This window comes from Chenopodium quinoa, unplaced genomic scaffold (genome assembly GCF_001683475.1).
Source record: "Chenopodium quinoa cultivar QQ74 unplaced genomic scaffold, ASM168347v1, whole genome shotgun sequence".
Classification (NCBI taxonomy): domain Eukaryota; kingdom Viridiplantae; phylum Streptophyta; class Magnoliopsida; order Caryophyllales; family Amaranthaceae; genus Chenopodium; species Chenopodium quinoa.
Genome location: NW_018745105.1, coordinates 3427082 through 3444371, shown reverse-complemented (window position 1 = coordinate 3444371; position 17290 = coordinate 3427082).

Sequence of the window (17290 nt, the reverse complement as noted above, 5' to 3'; positions counted from 1 at the left end):
TCAAAATTCACCACCTAGACCCTCTATTGAATTACATGCAACTAGTGATTAATTTTGATTTTCTTCATGCCGCCGTCAACCATTGGGACTCTAACCATCATCTTTTCTTGTTTAAAGCGGACAAGATTGTCCCACTTCCTTGTGAGTTTGAGGCTTTGCTAGGCTTCCCTATAAATACTCTCCCTGTGACCTATGCGCCTACCTTGCCGGATCCCAAACCTATATTCCAAAGATTTTTTTATTTGTCTGACAATGATATGACTACCATTGGAACAGAAGAAGGCGTGAATTTGATCCAATTTATTGAACACTTTGTCGCCCCTCGTGACAACATGACTAAACAACGCTTTAAAATTCGTGCTTTATGTTATTGTCTTGTTGTTAATTATTTGCTTAGGACAGGCAAAGAGTATAGAGATTATTCCATGTGTCCATAATAAAGCAAATAGAGGGATGTCATTCACCCGATCCTTTGCCTTTGGCGGAAACTATTCTATGCTTGAATCGCCTTAGGGGAGACTCTAACGAAAACGGTGTCACGGGAAGTCCACTCCTATTACACGTACGTTTTTTTTTCGTCGTATTTCAGCGCAAGTCATGAAGTTGCGCTGGCATGACCAGCGCAAGTCATGTCTGCGCTGCATGCCAGCGCATTTCTGCGCTGCGCGCGCGCGCGCAACTGTTTTTGATGTGCAAGCCACCTGCTTGTGTAAAATCGCAAACTTTTTTTTCTTTTTTTTTAGATTTGGCTCATGGAGCGTGTGCGAATTGTTGATCAGCTACAAAACCTTGAGGCTAATGGAGTAAGGACATTCCCTGCACGTTAAATTTTGTACAAGCATAAGAATGAAGAAGAATGGATGTCGTTTTTCTGTCACGGGGTTCCCAACATACGCTTTGTGATTCCTTGGTGGAACATAAGTAGTATGGTTGTAAATAGTTTTAATTGCCCTTATATTAGGCTTCTAGGCCTATCTAGTACTTCCTCGGTTCTATTAATATTGCAACAATGGACTTTTTGCACTATTCAACACTCTTGTTTGACCATATAATATGAGTTATACGTTAACCAAAATATAGTCTAGGGAGATCTTGTTGGATTCATCTCATAAAATACTTTAACAATATCAACTTTTTATAATTTTTACTCTTAGAGAATTATAGATATTTAGCATATAAAATGTGTTTTGGGATGCGTAATTTCCTCCTTGTTGCAATATTAACAGAACGGAGGAAGTACTACTTATATTTTTCCTTGTAGGGTAATGAGAAAATATGGGATGAAACAAATTATTCCCCCGCAAGATTGTGATGCCCCTAAAGATGTGATCTTTAAACCTGAATGAATTCCTCGTTGGATGGAATATTGGTCAAGTCTTCCTAGATGGGTAGTACAAAATCCTACCGCGAGTATTGTATTATCTTCCTTTTACAAATCTTAGATGAATGCGGCAGATAAGGGTGAATTAAACAAGGCTCGATCTCAACTTCAAGCCGCCACGGCTCGCAATCCACCTAAGCCTTTGATGCATTCGGCCACCACTACTCTTCCTAGTGGCCAAAACAAAGGAGTGAGAAGAAAATTAGACTTCTCATCTCCTAAGGCTTGTTCGAAGGAAACAAAAAGGATAGCTCCCTCCAAACCCGCGCAACAAGGTGTGAAAATCAAAGAACCTTCACAAAACACTCGTAAGAAAGCTTCAATTGTCAAAGGGAAAGGAAAACAGGTTGCAAAGGCCCCAATCCCTAAATTGAAGAACACTATTTGGGTGAAAAAGAAGAGTGTAGGGGAAAGCTCAAAGGCTTCTGAAAATACTGCGATGGAAACTACTCCTCCATCATCCGTGACAATCAAGGACTTAGTAAAACCTTAGAGTGTTACACAATTTTATCATTAGTTTAATAAAGTGTAATCACTACTATGTTTTTTTTTTTTTTTGCTTTTGTCATTTACTATCTAATTCAATAATGTATCACTCTTTTGGATTTAGAATGAAATAAAAATGAGCTTTATATATTTTTATATTTTGATATGACCGAATCATAAAGATTGCCTACGTATTCGTAATACGAAATCAGTTCGTTGCGTAGTTCTTTTACAATGTTTTTTATTATTTATATATTTTTTTCTTTAATCTCTAGAATAGAAAAATTGAAAAAATAATCAAACCTTGTTTAAAAAAAATTCAAATCAAAGTTTAATTTTTATTTTCCGAGTATATGTTATATTCAAGAAACACCCTCTTTTTGTCACAAGTAAAAGTCGCAACTTTTTTCAAGCGTAAAAATCCAGGTTCGTAGTTCGTCATCAGGTGGCGCGCGCAATAGCCGAGGTTGCGCGGGCCTGTTGCGCGCAACAAAATTTGTTGCGCGTGACATTTGCGCGCAACAATTCCAGTTGCGCGTGTGTAGACACCCAAATGTGTCTCCCCAAAACCAAACCCAGTGATGAATACCTTTCATGTCATTGATTATCGAACAAAGAGAAAGTGTGAAAAGTCTAGTGATGAGGATGTTTTTATTAAAATATTTCTTCTTTTTGTTTTTGAAAATATTTCTTTTCTTACCCTATTTATGAAAAACATGCATTATAGTTTATTTTTGTCCATGATAAGGGTCCAATAATAGTGTAGTTGGATGGGGCTTGAAAATACATTTCTAACGATATATTATAAGCCCAATTCCGATGAATAATGAGGAAGTTATGGCAAAAATACTAAACTGGGTCCAAACCGGTTTTTATCTACAGCCCAATGATCATGTGGAGGGTCCAAAGGTCTAATCCTATTCCTTAACTAATTAGGATTAATTAGAATCTTCTATAAGTTTCTAAAAGATCTTAATTATCATTTTTGAAAAGATAAGATTAAAGAATTTGAGTTAAATAAAAACTTTCCTTTTTTAAAACTTTCCTTTTTTTTAAATCCTAATTCTATTCGAATTTAAAGATGTTCAAAGATAGTCAGATATTATATTTTTCCTCATAATATTTATCAAATATTATATGGTTGGATAGTTCTTGAAATTATCTTTCCAATTATATATTATAATATTAATTCCGAGCTATAACGAAAAAGATATGAATGGAATACAAAACTCTATCCAAAACTGACTCCGTCTTACTATTTCGGCCATATCTTTTTATCTAAATAATATTTTAATATTATTCTAATTGGGTTGGAAAGTAGACTTTAATAGCTTTCCAACGACATATTATATGCCTTATTTGGATTTCAATATCAAAAGATATGATAAAAACAAAATCCGCAAAAACTGCTGTCCATCGAGTTTTATTTCGATTCAAATTCGGATTCTTTTCTTTATTTTTCGACCCTCTTTTTTCTCTATAAATAGAGGTCATATCTCCTAAAATCTCCATTTTCAATCACCAATTCTCATCAACTCTCAACCAGAACTCTCTAATTCTCTTCTCTCTCTAAGCTAAAGCTTATTCTCTCTCTCCCTCTTTCTAGCCTAGCCTTTTACAAACAAAATCCTCATATATTAGCACTAGACACACCTAGCCAAACTCGAAGTTGCCTTCGCCCTAGACGTGAAAGAAAGAGGTACGAGGCATCCAAGTAAGTACTTAAATTGTTTTATTGATATTTTGATATAGAATTCATCTTTAGGTTGTTATTTTGATTCCTAGTATCATGTTAGGATGCTTTTCTTAGTATCATATTTAGGGTGATTTTCTTATATCAATTATGATATCTGTGATGCTTCCTATTTTCTTTCTTAATATCATGTTAGTATCATGTTAGGGTTAAAGCTTTGATTTTGATGTTTGTGACATGCTAGGATTTGTTATTAATCTTGTTAGTATCATGCTTAGGATCTTGCTATAATTATGCTTTATTGTTAACAAGATTATTATTATTTTGATGATTAAATTTATTATTATGATTATTATTATTATTATGATTATGATGATTTTTATTATTATGTTGCTTGATATATATTTATTGTTATTTTTTGATCACACCTTTTATGCATGTTTAAAGGGAATTTTGGTACTTGTAATCACGCTTAATAAGATAATTAATAATCTTGTTTAGGTTTAATTTGATTATAATTCAAGTGATCGCCAATAATATTTTTGTTTGTGCATTAATATTCAACAAACATAGATTAAACAGGTTTAGGGTAAACCTATTGATTGCATGTTAGTCAGAAAGCGCACATGAATACGAGAATAATAAAGTAGAGGTCTATCATTAGGGCAGGTTCTTTCTCTTTTAGATTGGATTTGTACCTTCATCCCCGAACTTCCAATCAGGGTTCCAGACCTATTGGAGTTAACGATCTCTTGGATCGTTAAGGGGTGTAACCTTCACCCTGTGAACGGTTTACAAGTTCCTAAAACTTGTTGGCGACTCTTTTGCTCTAGCTTTTGTAACACCCCAATAATTCTCTCTTAAAAACCTGTGAATAACCTGAACAATTCCAAGAGAATTACTTGCGTGCTGCTGCCACGTGTTCAAACGTTAAGGCTTTTTCAGAAAATAGCAGCGGAAAAACTAAAATAAATATATATAAGTTTCAAAACCAATAACCAAAACCAAATTAAATCTTACAACTTGGAACTCTTAAGGCCCTTATTCAAAACTGAGACCAATAGAAATAGTATGAAAGCAAAATTGAGTTTAAATAACTTTAATTGTAAATAGTAAATAAAATAAGAAAAACAACCAACTCTTCACTCAAGATCCCACCAACTAGAAATAGATGCTGCATGTGTAAGAACCTGTGGTTATTCTGCTCCCCAATATTACAAGTGTAAAAATTGGATCGTCACAGGGTCATTGAAAGGCGAAGGCCATGACCAAAGAAAGACACACACAAAAGCACGCAATCAGCAAAGCTGAGTACATACAAGCTGCGAAATAAATTAAGAAAATACTTAACATGCTACTAATAATCAAGCATAAGCATCATTAATTAAATACAGACTCAACACATGACTCAATTATCAAATTTATTAAGACCTCACTAGTTGATATTAACTAACTCATTTATTTATTTCATTAGATTTAGCAATAGACAAGGTTGTCCAACCCATGTCCCATTTGGAAAATCAATAAAAGAAAAACCCCATGCCTCTTTTCGAAAACATCAATAAACATCCAACGACCACGGGCGCGACTCCGTGACCGTAGTTAGTATGAGATCTCACCTAATTCCTAGTTTTAAAAAAAATATTTGAAAAAGGAGACTCGTAGATCAGACGGCCTCGATAAAAGTACATGGCTAATACCCCATGTACCCCAACCCCTGATTGTCATTACACTAGATGTGCACCAATCCAGAGTTTTATTGCTCATCCATCTTGCACTTTACGTGATTTATAGATTTAGACTTAGTGATGACTCATATGCATAACAATACAAACATTCCAAACACAATCAAATAAGGCAAGTTTCCAATTTCAATTCTTGATTTATTAGTGACAAACAACAGTTATTATTTATTCCTTTACTACCTCAGTGTATAAACACCTTGAGTGCATAAGGAACCCCAAAACCTCAACCTCGTCTTATAAGACTTGAATTCTTCCTTTACTCATCCTGTTTGCATAATCATGAATGAGTAATAAATTAATCTTTACACCAATCCGTACCTTGCATAATTAGAGCACGAATAATACTTGCAATATAAAATAGTGCACATCATATGAAATTCACAATGTCTAACCAAACAATTTAACCTAGTCGTTCCTATGCATGATACTAAGTTCTCAATCAGTCCTTAAACATGCACCTACAATCAAGGTTTCATAACTAGTATGTGCCTTGAATAAACAAGTTGGTAAAACGCTTTTCCAACTAAAAACACCTTCTATGAGGTCCTCTCCTAAACCAAACAACAAAACATCAATCAATACCCAAACAACCAAATTTACAGCAATACTAATGCAGACACCCATTTGTGTCTCCCCAAAACCAAACCCGGTGATGATTACCTTTCGCGTCGAATCGTAATCGAATGAAGTGAAAGAGTGGAAAGTCTAGTGTTGCGGATAGTTTTAATCTCTTTTCTCTTCTCTCTGTTTTTGAAAATCTATTTTAAGAAAACAGCCATACCAGTTTGGTTGGTCCATGATATGGGTCCAATAGTAGTGTAGTTGGATGGGGCTTAAAAAGAGCTTTCCAACGATATATTATAAGCCCAATTTCGATGAATATTGAGGAAGTTATGGACAAATTACTAAACTGGGCCCGGTTTGAGCCTTATATGCGGCGCAATGATCTAGAGGAGGGCCTAATATAGATTTATCATTCCTAATGCAATTAGGAATAGTTTTAGTCTTCTAGATTATTCTAGAAGGTTCTTTTCATTCCTAATTCAATTAGCATTGATAAATTGACTTTTGTTGACTTTTTTAGAGTTTTAATCAGAATAAAAGAACGTTTTTTAGGAAAATACGATTTTATCCTCCTGTACGGTTAATTTCTATCTGATTTTAGAAAACGCGTCAATAATTTAGTCAGCGCCTGACGCTAAGCTTGCCGCCTGGCGCTAACCTCGTGTTTGCGCGTCAGAATTCTGTTTCGATTTTTTATCTTTTTGGCTGATTTTCTCTATAAATAGCCTCTTAAAATTTTGTTTTCAATCATCAATTCTCATGAATTTTTATTCTTTCTAATTTTCACCAACTCTCATCAAGAAATTCTTGATTTTATCTCTCTTTTCTAAACCTACTCTTTTTCAAACAAAATTCCACTTTCACAAGACCTAGATACACCTAGCATTGTTCGAAGTTGCCTTCGCCCTAGACGTGAAAAGTTTTAATTTATGAGGGTTTGATCCCAAATCTCTCTTTCAATTATTTAATTTAATTGTTTATTATTTTCTTTGAAGTTACTAACTTGTGTATTTTGTTATTAGAAAGAGATACGAGGCATCCAAGTAAGTGTTTTAATTTATTTTATTGATATTATGATATAGAAATCATGTTTAGGTTGTTATTATGATTCCAAGTATCATGTTAGGATGCTTGATGTTTTGAATGACAACAATGATTCCTAGTATAATGTTTAGGGAAAAGGTTATAATATCAAATATGATAATTATGATTCCTGCGATGCTTCCTATTTTTTTTCCTAATATTCATGTTAGTATTATGTTAGGGCTAAAGCTTTGATTTTTGATGCTTAGTGACATGCTAGGGTTTGTTATTAATCTTGTTAGTATCATGCCTAGGATCTTGCTATTAATATTATGCTTTATTGTTAACATGATTATTTTAATTATGATAATTATGATTATTATTATACTTATTATTATGTTGCTTGATCTATATATTTATTGTTATTGCTTGTTCACGCCATTTATGCATATTTAAAGGGAAGTGGTACTTGTAATCACGCTTAATAAGATAATTAATAATCTTGTTTAGGGTTAATTTGATTATAATTCAAGTGATCGCCAATAATAGTTTTATTTGTGCATTAAATTCAACCAACATAGATAAACAGGTTTAGGGTTAATCCTATTGATTGCATGTTAGTCAGAAAGCGCACATGAATACGATCAGAATAAAGTAGAGGCCTATTATTAGGGCAGGTTCAATCTCTTTTAGGTTAGATTTGTACCTTCATCCCCGAACTACCAGTCATGGTTCAAGACCTATTGGAGTTAACGATCTCTTGGATCGTTAACGGGTGTAACCTTCACCCTGTGAACGGTTTACAAGTTCCTAAAACTTGTTGGCGACTCTTTTGCTCTATCTTCTTTCCCTTTGGACGCCACCGTCCTTTAGTGTATGATCACAGTGGGGTTCAAGCTAGGGGTAATGCTTGAAATCTAATTAAACAACACTTTAATACCTTCCCTTTAATTAAAATTAAAAGCTTATACATAACTCTTTATATTTCCTTCATAAAAACCTTAAAATACACCTTTACACATAAAATTTCAGCACACTTAAGTTACTACGAAAATCTAAAATTTTAGTTTGTTATTATCTTTCGGAAAATCAACAATATACGCTTGAAATATCAAAGTAGTAGCTTAATAAAATATGTAGAAATATTAAAACTTCTTATTTTGATACTAAAACAATACAATTCATATTACAAAGTCTAAAATTTAGTTAAAAACTTTAAATTTGAAACTTTATAAGAAACCCATGAACATAGTTTAATTGGAATAGCTCGGGAGTATAAATAGAATTCTAAAATTATGGTTTAGAATAGTTTTAACCCAAATATTCATACTTTATAATCTGAATATTACTTTTAATAATCAAAACTAAAGATTGAAAAATATTTAAACACAAAGTAACTAGTTAAATAATCAAAAACTGCCCGAAAATCATATTTAGAGGCTGAATTTGGTCACGAGATGGTGGTGCTCACTACCAAAGGTTATGAGTCTTTCTTAAAATGTTGTTTCCATATGGAAAACCCTACTTTTTTGTCGAAATCCGATGAGTTCAGAACCTGATCGGGATTAATATTAACGAACGGAAATCTGAAAATTAAATCACGAATTTACGTGTTCAAAATAATCTCGAATTAAGTAAAACTAATCATTAGTTATAATCACCAAAATTTTAAAACATCATTACTATAAAAGCCCTAAATCAATTATTCATAAAAACCCTAAAATCATGATTTTCAATAATTAAAAACCCTAGGTTATAAAATTTACAAAATCTGAAAATTATGACATTTATAAAATCTGAAAATTCATCAAAATACAATCTGATACTAATTTAATTAATTTCAAACAATTAAATCTAAACCCATAAATCAATAATTATAATTACACAAATTAATAAAATAAAGGAGAAAGAAAATAAGACTAACCTTTTGTGTGGAAAATTTTTGGGGATTAATGGGGTATTTATAAGGGAGAATGTTGTAGGGTAAAGAGAAAGATTGGACCTCATAAAATTAATAGGCCTAATGAATGAAATGGACTAAACTTTAGTTGTATTGAAATAAATTATAAAATGAAGGTTCATAAAATAATTTATACCAAAATAATTTTTGACCCAAATTAATAATTTGAAATTTTTGAAATTAAATTCCGGAAAAGTAAAATTAAATATTATAAATAAAATAAATTTTCATTTATAAAATATTTATAAATACGGGGGATTACAACTTCCTTCCCTTTGGACACCACCAAGCTTAAGTGTATGATCACAGTGGGGTTCAAGTTTGGGGTAATGCTTGAAACCTTCCCTACAGCACGACACGTGTACTACGAGTGTTTTTTTTTTAAAAAAAAATTATTTTCATTATTACCCCCCAAGTGTGAAGAGTTTTTCGTGATGTTCAAAAAAATCTGAACACTTAGAATGGTCTATTATTTTTAAATTACCCCCCTCCCCCCAAGTGTTATGTCCTTTGCCGTGTTATTCAGTAAAGTGCATAATACTTAGAATCTTTCGATTGAATGCTAAAAAAATGATTTATTTAATGAATGAACGAGTTTATCCGGGTTTCATATGTAATATTTTTTAAGTCGATCAATGTTTATTAATTGGTGAATTTCATCTCCTCCAATATCCATTAATCTGACGGCTCCTCCTGATAGGATTTTAATTACGCGGTAGGGACCTATCCAATTAGGCTTGAATTTTCCTCTTGGATCGGTTGGTGGACCCCTAACCTCCTTTAGTACAAAGTCACCTTCTTTGATATTTCTGGGTTTTACCCTTTTATTAAAATGACGCGCAATGCGCCGTTGGTAGACTTGTACATGATGCAAAGCTCTTAATCGTCATTCATCGAGGAATAAAAGCTCTTCATACCTCGCTCTTACCCATTCAGCTTCCGGTAGCTTACTTTTGAGTACGATGCGTAGGGATGGTATTTCCAGTTGAACTGTGTCCATTCCAAAAACTAAGGAGTATGGAGTTACCCCTATTGATGTTCGTATGGACGTTCTATAACCCCACAATGCGAAGTGTAGTTTATTCGGCCGGTCTTTATAACTTTCTGTCATTTTCTTAATGATGACTGTTATGTTTTTATTTGTCGATTCTACAGCTCCATTCATTTGACGACTGTATGGAGATGAGTGATGATGTTTTACTTTATAACGAGTTAAGAGGGTCTCGACTTCAGCTTTGAATTGAGATCCCTGATCACTAATTAGTTCATGTGGAACTCCATATCTACAAAATATTTTTTGTTCGAGAAACTTTGCGACATGTTTAGAAGTGATATTCACGTAAGAAGCAGCCTCAATCCACTTGGTAAAGTAATCGATGGCTACTAATACGTACTCGTGCCCTCCTGCTCCTGTTGGAGAAATTTTACCAATTATGTCAATTCCCCAAGTTGAAAAAGGCCAAGGGGAAGTGAGATTGTATAGTTCGGATGGTGGAAGGTGTTGTAAATTAGCAAACATTTGGCATTCTGGACATTTTTTGACATATTGTATGCAATCATGTTCCATAGTGGACCAATAGTACCCTTGTCGTGAAATTATTTTTAGCAAGCATTTTGCCATTCATGTGAGGTCCACAAACACCTTTGTGAGTATCTTCCATAAGGCGTGTGGATTCGGGTTGGTCTATACGCGATAAGCTTTGACCATTAGGTCCTTTTTTGCATAATTGACCGTTTACTAGACCGTATTGTGCCGCAAGTGTTCTTAAGGCTCGTTGGTCTTTCGATAAAGTATTTTCAGGATATGTGCCATGGGTAATATATTGGAGGATATGATCATAATAAGGATTATCTCCTTCGATGTCATTTATTTCCTCTATTGCGTTGCAATATGCTGGTTCTTCTCTTCTATCAACGCATAATGGCATAATATTTAAGTGATCTGGAATGTTGATCATTGAGGCTAATTTTGCTAGCGCATCGGCAAATTGATTTTCATCTCTTGGGAGATATTTAAAATCAATATGTTCAAAATACTCGATGAGTTGCTCTAGGTGTGCTTGGTATAATATCATTGTAGAGTTCTTTATTTTCCATTTTTTCAGTATATGATTTATAATCAAACTAGAATCTCCATATACCTCTAATTTTTGCACACCTATGCTAGCTGTTGCTTCTAATCCAATAATGCACGCTTCACATTCCGCGGCATTATTAGTAACCTCAAAGTCTAATTTAACAGAGATTGGAGTATGTGCTCCCTCTGGACTTATGAGTAACACTCCTACGCTACATCCTTTTTTATTGGATGCACCGTCGAAGTAAATTACCCATTTGTCATCTTGTGTCATGAGAATCTCTTCATCCGGAAGATGAGTAGTTTTTGCATGACTTGTTTAAACTGGATGTTGGGCTAGAAAATCGGAAATCACTTTTCCTTTCATTGATTTTTCAGGAATATATTTTAGCTCGAATTCGGCTAACATCACCAACTACTTGGATATCCTTCCTTGTATAGGTGGTTGTTCAAACAAATACTTTATCGGATTTTGTTGAGAAATTATATGAGTGGTGTATGGTAGCATATAATGTCGTAATTTTTTAGTTGCCCACACTAATGCTAGACTTGTTTTTTCCAAGGTGCTATATTTTTTTTCATATTGAATGAACTTTTTACTCATGTAATATATTGCACGGTCGACTTTTTCTACCTCGATCTTGTGCTAACATGGCGCCTGTGGTCGTGTCTGTAACCGTGATGTATAGCCTAAGAGGTAGTTTGGGTATTGGTGGTGCTAAAATTGGTGGACTTTTGAGATAATCTTTGATTTTCTCGAACGCCTTTTGGCATTGATCGTCCCATTCATGTTTTTCCTCTTTTTTAATTTTTTAAATATTGGCTCACAAGTCATAATCAATTTGTTGATAAATCGACTAATGTACTTTAGTTTGCCAAGGAACCCCCTAATTTCTTTTTCTGTTTGAGGGAGAGGCATGTCAACAATTGCCTTTATTTTAGAGAGATCGATCTCAATACCACGTGTGCTAACTACATATCCAAGTAACTTGCCAGAAGTTACTCCGAAAGGCGCATTTTTGTGGATTCAATCGCATTTTGTATTCTTTTATGCGAGCGAAAAATTTGCGTAAAGCTTTTATATGTCCCATTCTATCTTTGGACTTTACAATCATATCATCCACATACACTTCTATTTCTTTATTCATCATATCATGCAAGAGAGTCGTAGCCGTTCTTTGGTACGTAGCTCCTGCATTTTTTAAACCAAATAGCATGACTGTATAGCAATATGTACCCCAAAGGGTAATAAAGCATGTCTTTTCTTCGTCTTCTTTTGCCATTAAAATTTGGTTGTAACCTGCGTATCCATCCATAAAGGATAACATCGCATGTTCAACCATGTTATCTACCAATATATCAATATATGGTAGAGGAAAATCGTCTTTAGGGCTAGCCTTATTAAGGTCCCTAAAATCGACACACATGCGAACTCGTCCATCCTTTTTGGGGAATGGGACGATGTTCGCCACCCATTCTGGATAATTACATAAGCGAATGAAACCTGCGTCCAATTGTTTTTGTACTTCTTCTTTTATTTCTAATGCGACATCAGGTTTCATTCATCGAAGTTTTTTTTTTACTGGTTTAGAGGTAAGGTTCAAGGGAATGGTATGGTCCGCGATTTCCCTATCTATTCCAGGCATGTCCTGTATGACCAAGAAAACACGTCTTCAAATTCTTTGAGCGTCAATATGAGGGTCGATCGCTCTTCCGGATTTAGAGTTAAGCCAGTTTTGACTTCTCTTTTGTTTTCATTGGTTCCTATATTGACTATTTCAGTTTCTTCAATGATAGGGTTCTTTTGTTCTCATTCATCATTAGTTCAACCAATTTATTATTATTAGCATCTTTATTAGATTGATTGTTGCATTCAAAAGATTCAAGAGAAGGCATATACTCGGAAATAGAGCTCATATTATTAAAATCAAAAGAGAGTACATCAATAGAAGAATCCTTTTTGGGATCCTTGTCCTTAGAACTAGAAAATAAAGATTCAATAATGGCCACAAGGCCTATATTTTCAGCTTCTCTAGAGCCTATACTAGATTCATTGTCTGATTCTTCAAACATCTTCCCTTCGCCTGTGATGATCTCTAGTTTATCGCCTTTGTGATTGGTCCATTTGAAAGATTCCTCCATCCATGCTCAAAGGTTTCATTAGAAGGGGTGATCAATGAGGTTAGGTCAAAAGCTTCATCTTGAATGGCATTCTGATTGGTCATTGTAGCGACATGATTTTTCTCTAGTCCAAATAGCAAGTTAAACGCTTGCCAATCATAGCACCCTGGAGTTGGGCGTTTTTTATTCAACGATTTTAAGATCTTCATTTAAGAAGTAGCAATCGTGGAATATTTCGAATCCAGGCTTCTTGATTCCTTCCAGAACTAATGGTTCTGGAAAGTCATAGCATGGGTAATCTTCTCCCTCCCTAATGAATTGTCCATTAAGGATTTGTTGGTAGGATGAGAGTAAAGTGATTATCCCTTTCTTATTGTTGTCTCTGCGTGTTTTGTTTTTCACATTGTGAGACTCTAGTTCTTCTTTGGTTGGTTTATATCCCAATCCAAAGGAGAAACTTTTCTTTGGGATAGGAAGTAAGATAGATTTCTTCATTCCCATTCCCAAAGGCATCCCAGGAAAGTAACTACTCTTGAATAAGATGTTGTTTACTATCTTGGTGGAATATGGATCAAGCTTGAATGGTTCTTCAAGGCTTTCTTCCATTTCAATTGTGTAGATTGGCTCTACGGCAAATCCCCACATGTCCTCTTCATCATTATCATGGTTTATTTCCAAAAGTGATTGGTCATTTATGGCGATTTTGAGTGGAGAAGCATGTATAGTCATAGGAAGCCCTTGATAGTTCAACCTAATCATTTAATGAAGTGAGGATGGTATTGCACCAAGCTCATGTATCCAAGGATGTACAAGTAGAAGGTTTAATGTAGGTTTAATGTCCATAACATGGAATTCTACCATCTTTTGAATTGGGCTTGTGGTAATTGGTAGCTTAATAGATCCACACATCGATCTTCTTGAGTTGTCATAAGCCCTAATACTTTGTGTTGTTGATTGAAAATCTTTTATCGATTAAGGCCTAAGTATTTTGCAATTCGCAATGGGCATACGTTTACAGCTGACCCATTATCTACCAAAGTAAGAGGGATATTGTATCCCTTGCACCCCACAGTTAAGTATAATGCATTGTTGTGGGTAGTGTCTTTTGAAGGCAAATCATCATTAGTGAAAATGATTGATTTGTCGGATTTCTCGCTAGTAAGTAAGTAAGCAAGCAAGCCCAGAACAAGTTAAATGATCTACCTCGTTTGGATTAGTTGTAGGACTCACAAACCAACTTTCTTCTAGAGGCTTTGGATGTGCCTCCATTTCAAGATGTTCCATGAGTTGTGCTTGATGCCATTGTTCATCCAAGGAGAGATTTGATAGGTCTTGTGACTTCCCCAAGAAATGATCCCAATCAAGCACTCCATTTGTCTCATTTTGTAAACAAGATAGAGGTGGGACGACGGCATACTTAGATACATATAAGTCTTGAAAGTCGTCGTCCCATAGTCCACATACTTCGTTAGTTTCCCCTATGAGTATTGTGGCTAGAGGTTTTTCTATAGGTGTGATATAGTCCAAAGGATTGAACGTACCACTTCCATATGATCCTCATCAATATGAAACAATCCTAATGGGGATGCATTATTGTTAGGTTTAGGCGTGGGAATTCTCCCATCGTCTACTAAATCTTGTATTTTTTGCTTTAAGACGTAGCAATGTTCAGTACCATGCCCAACACTTCTATGATAAGCGCAATAAGAATTACCATCCCATGGAGGAAACCTTCTTTCTGGTGGAGTGGGTGGTGTCGGCCCTGTTGGCGCAAGTAAGCCTTTTTCGCTTAATTTTTCTAATAACTCTTTATAGCTTACAGGAAATGGTGTAAAATTTCTTTCTTTTGTCCACCTCCTTCTAGGATCATTATTGTTGTATTGATTTGTATTATTGTATTGCGTGGTGGTCGCAAATACATCAATAGAGGATGATGTATTATCATTCCCTTTTTTGTAGTTATTCTTAGGTTGATGATGATAATGGGGTTTATTTGCTTTCTCTTTAGCAAGATCATCTTTAATCCTAGTAGCCACAGAATAGACCTTTTGAAAGTGTCTAAACCAACGTAGCGTATATGTTTGTTGTACTTTTCATGATAGTTGTCAATGAATTGTTGTACTAACTCGAGTTCAGGTGGCCTTTGGGCAAGGTGGGCCGCCTTTTCTCTCCATCTACCATAGAAAGCAAGGAAACCTTCATCGTCGCCTTGCTTAAGCATTTCAAGTTCACGTAGAGTCGATTTGAACTCTACGTTACTCTCATATTGGGTAATGAAAGCCGAAACTACATCTTCCCATGTTGTTTTAAATTTTGGATCTGACCCATAGTACCACTCTCTTGTGGTTGGGTCTAAAGATAAAGGGAAAGTCAAAGCATAAAGCTTAGGATCAACTCCCTCATGGTGTCAGTAAATCACATTAAGTGGTTTGGTGGATTATTGGTCACCTTAAATATTGGCAAGTCCATAGCTACGAACTTTTCTAGTAAAGCAAGTCCTGAGGGAGGAGCAAACTAGTCTGCGTCGAAGTACTTGTTCCCCATGGTGGAACGAAGAATAAGCTTCTCTGACGACTTTTCTTTGACGGATAATTGTTCCATCTTTTGTTGCAAGGCTAGAGCCTCGACATTTTTCTTTTCAGCTTTTTCAAGTTTCTAATTCTTCTTTCCTCGGCCTCTTGAGCCTTTTCTTCTCTCAAGCGAACAATTTCTTCTTGGAGTTGTTCGATGGTTGACATTGTTGTTGGACTAGGACTAGTGGTCGAGGGAAGGTGGTTTGAAAGAGGTGGATTACTTGATGATAAACGTAGAATACGAGCACCCGTGAGTCTTCGTTCCCAAGCTTGAGAACCAGCCGTAAAGGAAGTACGAGAGGGTAAGTAAATCGATATGCTTGTTTAGAAGAAAGGAAAAAAAATAAATGACGCAAGATATATTCGAACGGATAACATCACCCTTAAACAATTATCCAATGAAGATATTGTTTTAACGAGTCAATTTTTTTAAAAAAATCAAATCGACTTGTAACAGTGGGCGTGCGCATGAGATTAAGCTGCACGCGGAAGGCGCGCGCAACTGAATCTTTTACGCTGGTAGGGGTCGCGCAGCTTATTAAGTTGCGCGCGCCACTTGCTCGTAGGATTTTTTATATTTTGTTTTTTTAAATCGAGCGCTCTTCTCTTTGTTTTTTGTTTTGTCATCGTTTTTTTTTATATGTTACCTTTTGAGCATGACTCAAATTTACGAAGAGACTACTTCGTAAATGGGAACCTAGACCAAAAAAAAAAAAAAAAAAAAAACTATCTTAACACGTTGAATATAGTCACATAAGCACATAAAGCATGTCATAAGCCAAGATTCACGTAATGTCATTCTAAGGTCAAAGAGGCTCGGGTGTCCAAAGGTGCCATACCTTAAGAAACGACGCACAAATCAATCACTTGACGTGTTGACTAATGGCATCATCCTCCCAACATTTTGTTGGTGACATGGGTGGGGTGATTGTTATTGATTTCGGGATAGAAGCCTAGTGTTAGCGACCCCTAATCAATGAGCCAATCCCCAATGGTTAAAGTGTGTTATGCTTATGCATGATGCAATGTTGCTTGTTTGGTTTTTACTTTTGTGCAAAAGGAAGATATTATGCGTTCAAGTCTCGCTCTCTAACTAGAGATTATCCAAGTTAATTCTCGTTACAACCCATAGGCAACCTAGTGTTGGAAACCTTGGACCATAACTAAGAACTAATCATGTAACCTCTAAGTCCCCAGTGGAGTCGCCACTGTAAGGAGGGTGATCCCATCGTAAGGGGGCCTTCCTTAGATGCCCATGGCCGTTTAAAAGCCTAGGACTTTACACTTGTTAGTGTGTATTAGGATTTAAATTCCATACTATTTGGGGGACCTTGAATTAGAATTGATTCTATCATTACGCTTTTTTATAAGCAACAAGTAGGAGTCGCCATTGAGTTTTAGGAAAACTCATAAACCTCGTTCATGCCTTTCTTCCATGTGGAGTTCATGGAATAATTAGCACGAATCGTAAGTTTACCCATGCCCAAATTGGCCTACATAAACCAGAAATGAGTTCGGGAGCGAGTGTACTAAAATAACGTTCCTTTTAGGGACGAATCGCTATTTTAGCCCCAGTAAGGCCTCTACTAGCTCTTCCTTTTTTACAATTTCATTACCAAACAATATATGCAACACGATACCTAAAACTAAGTTAGTTGATTTTATTT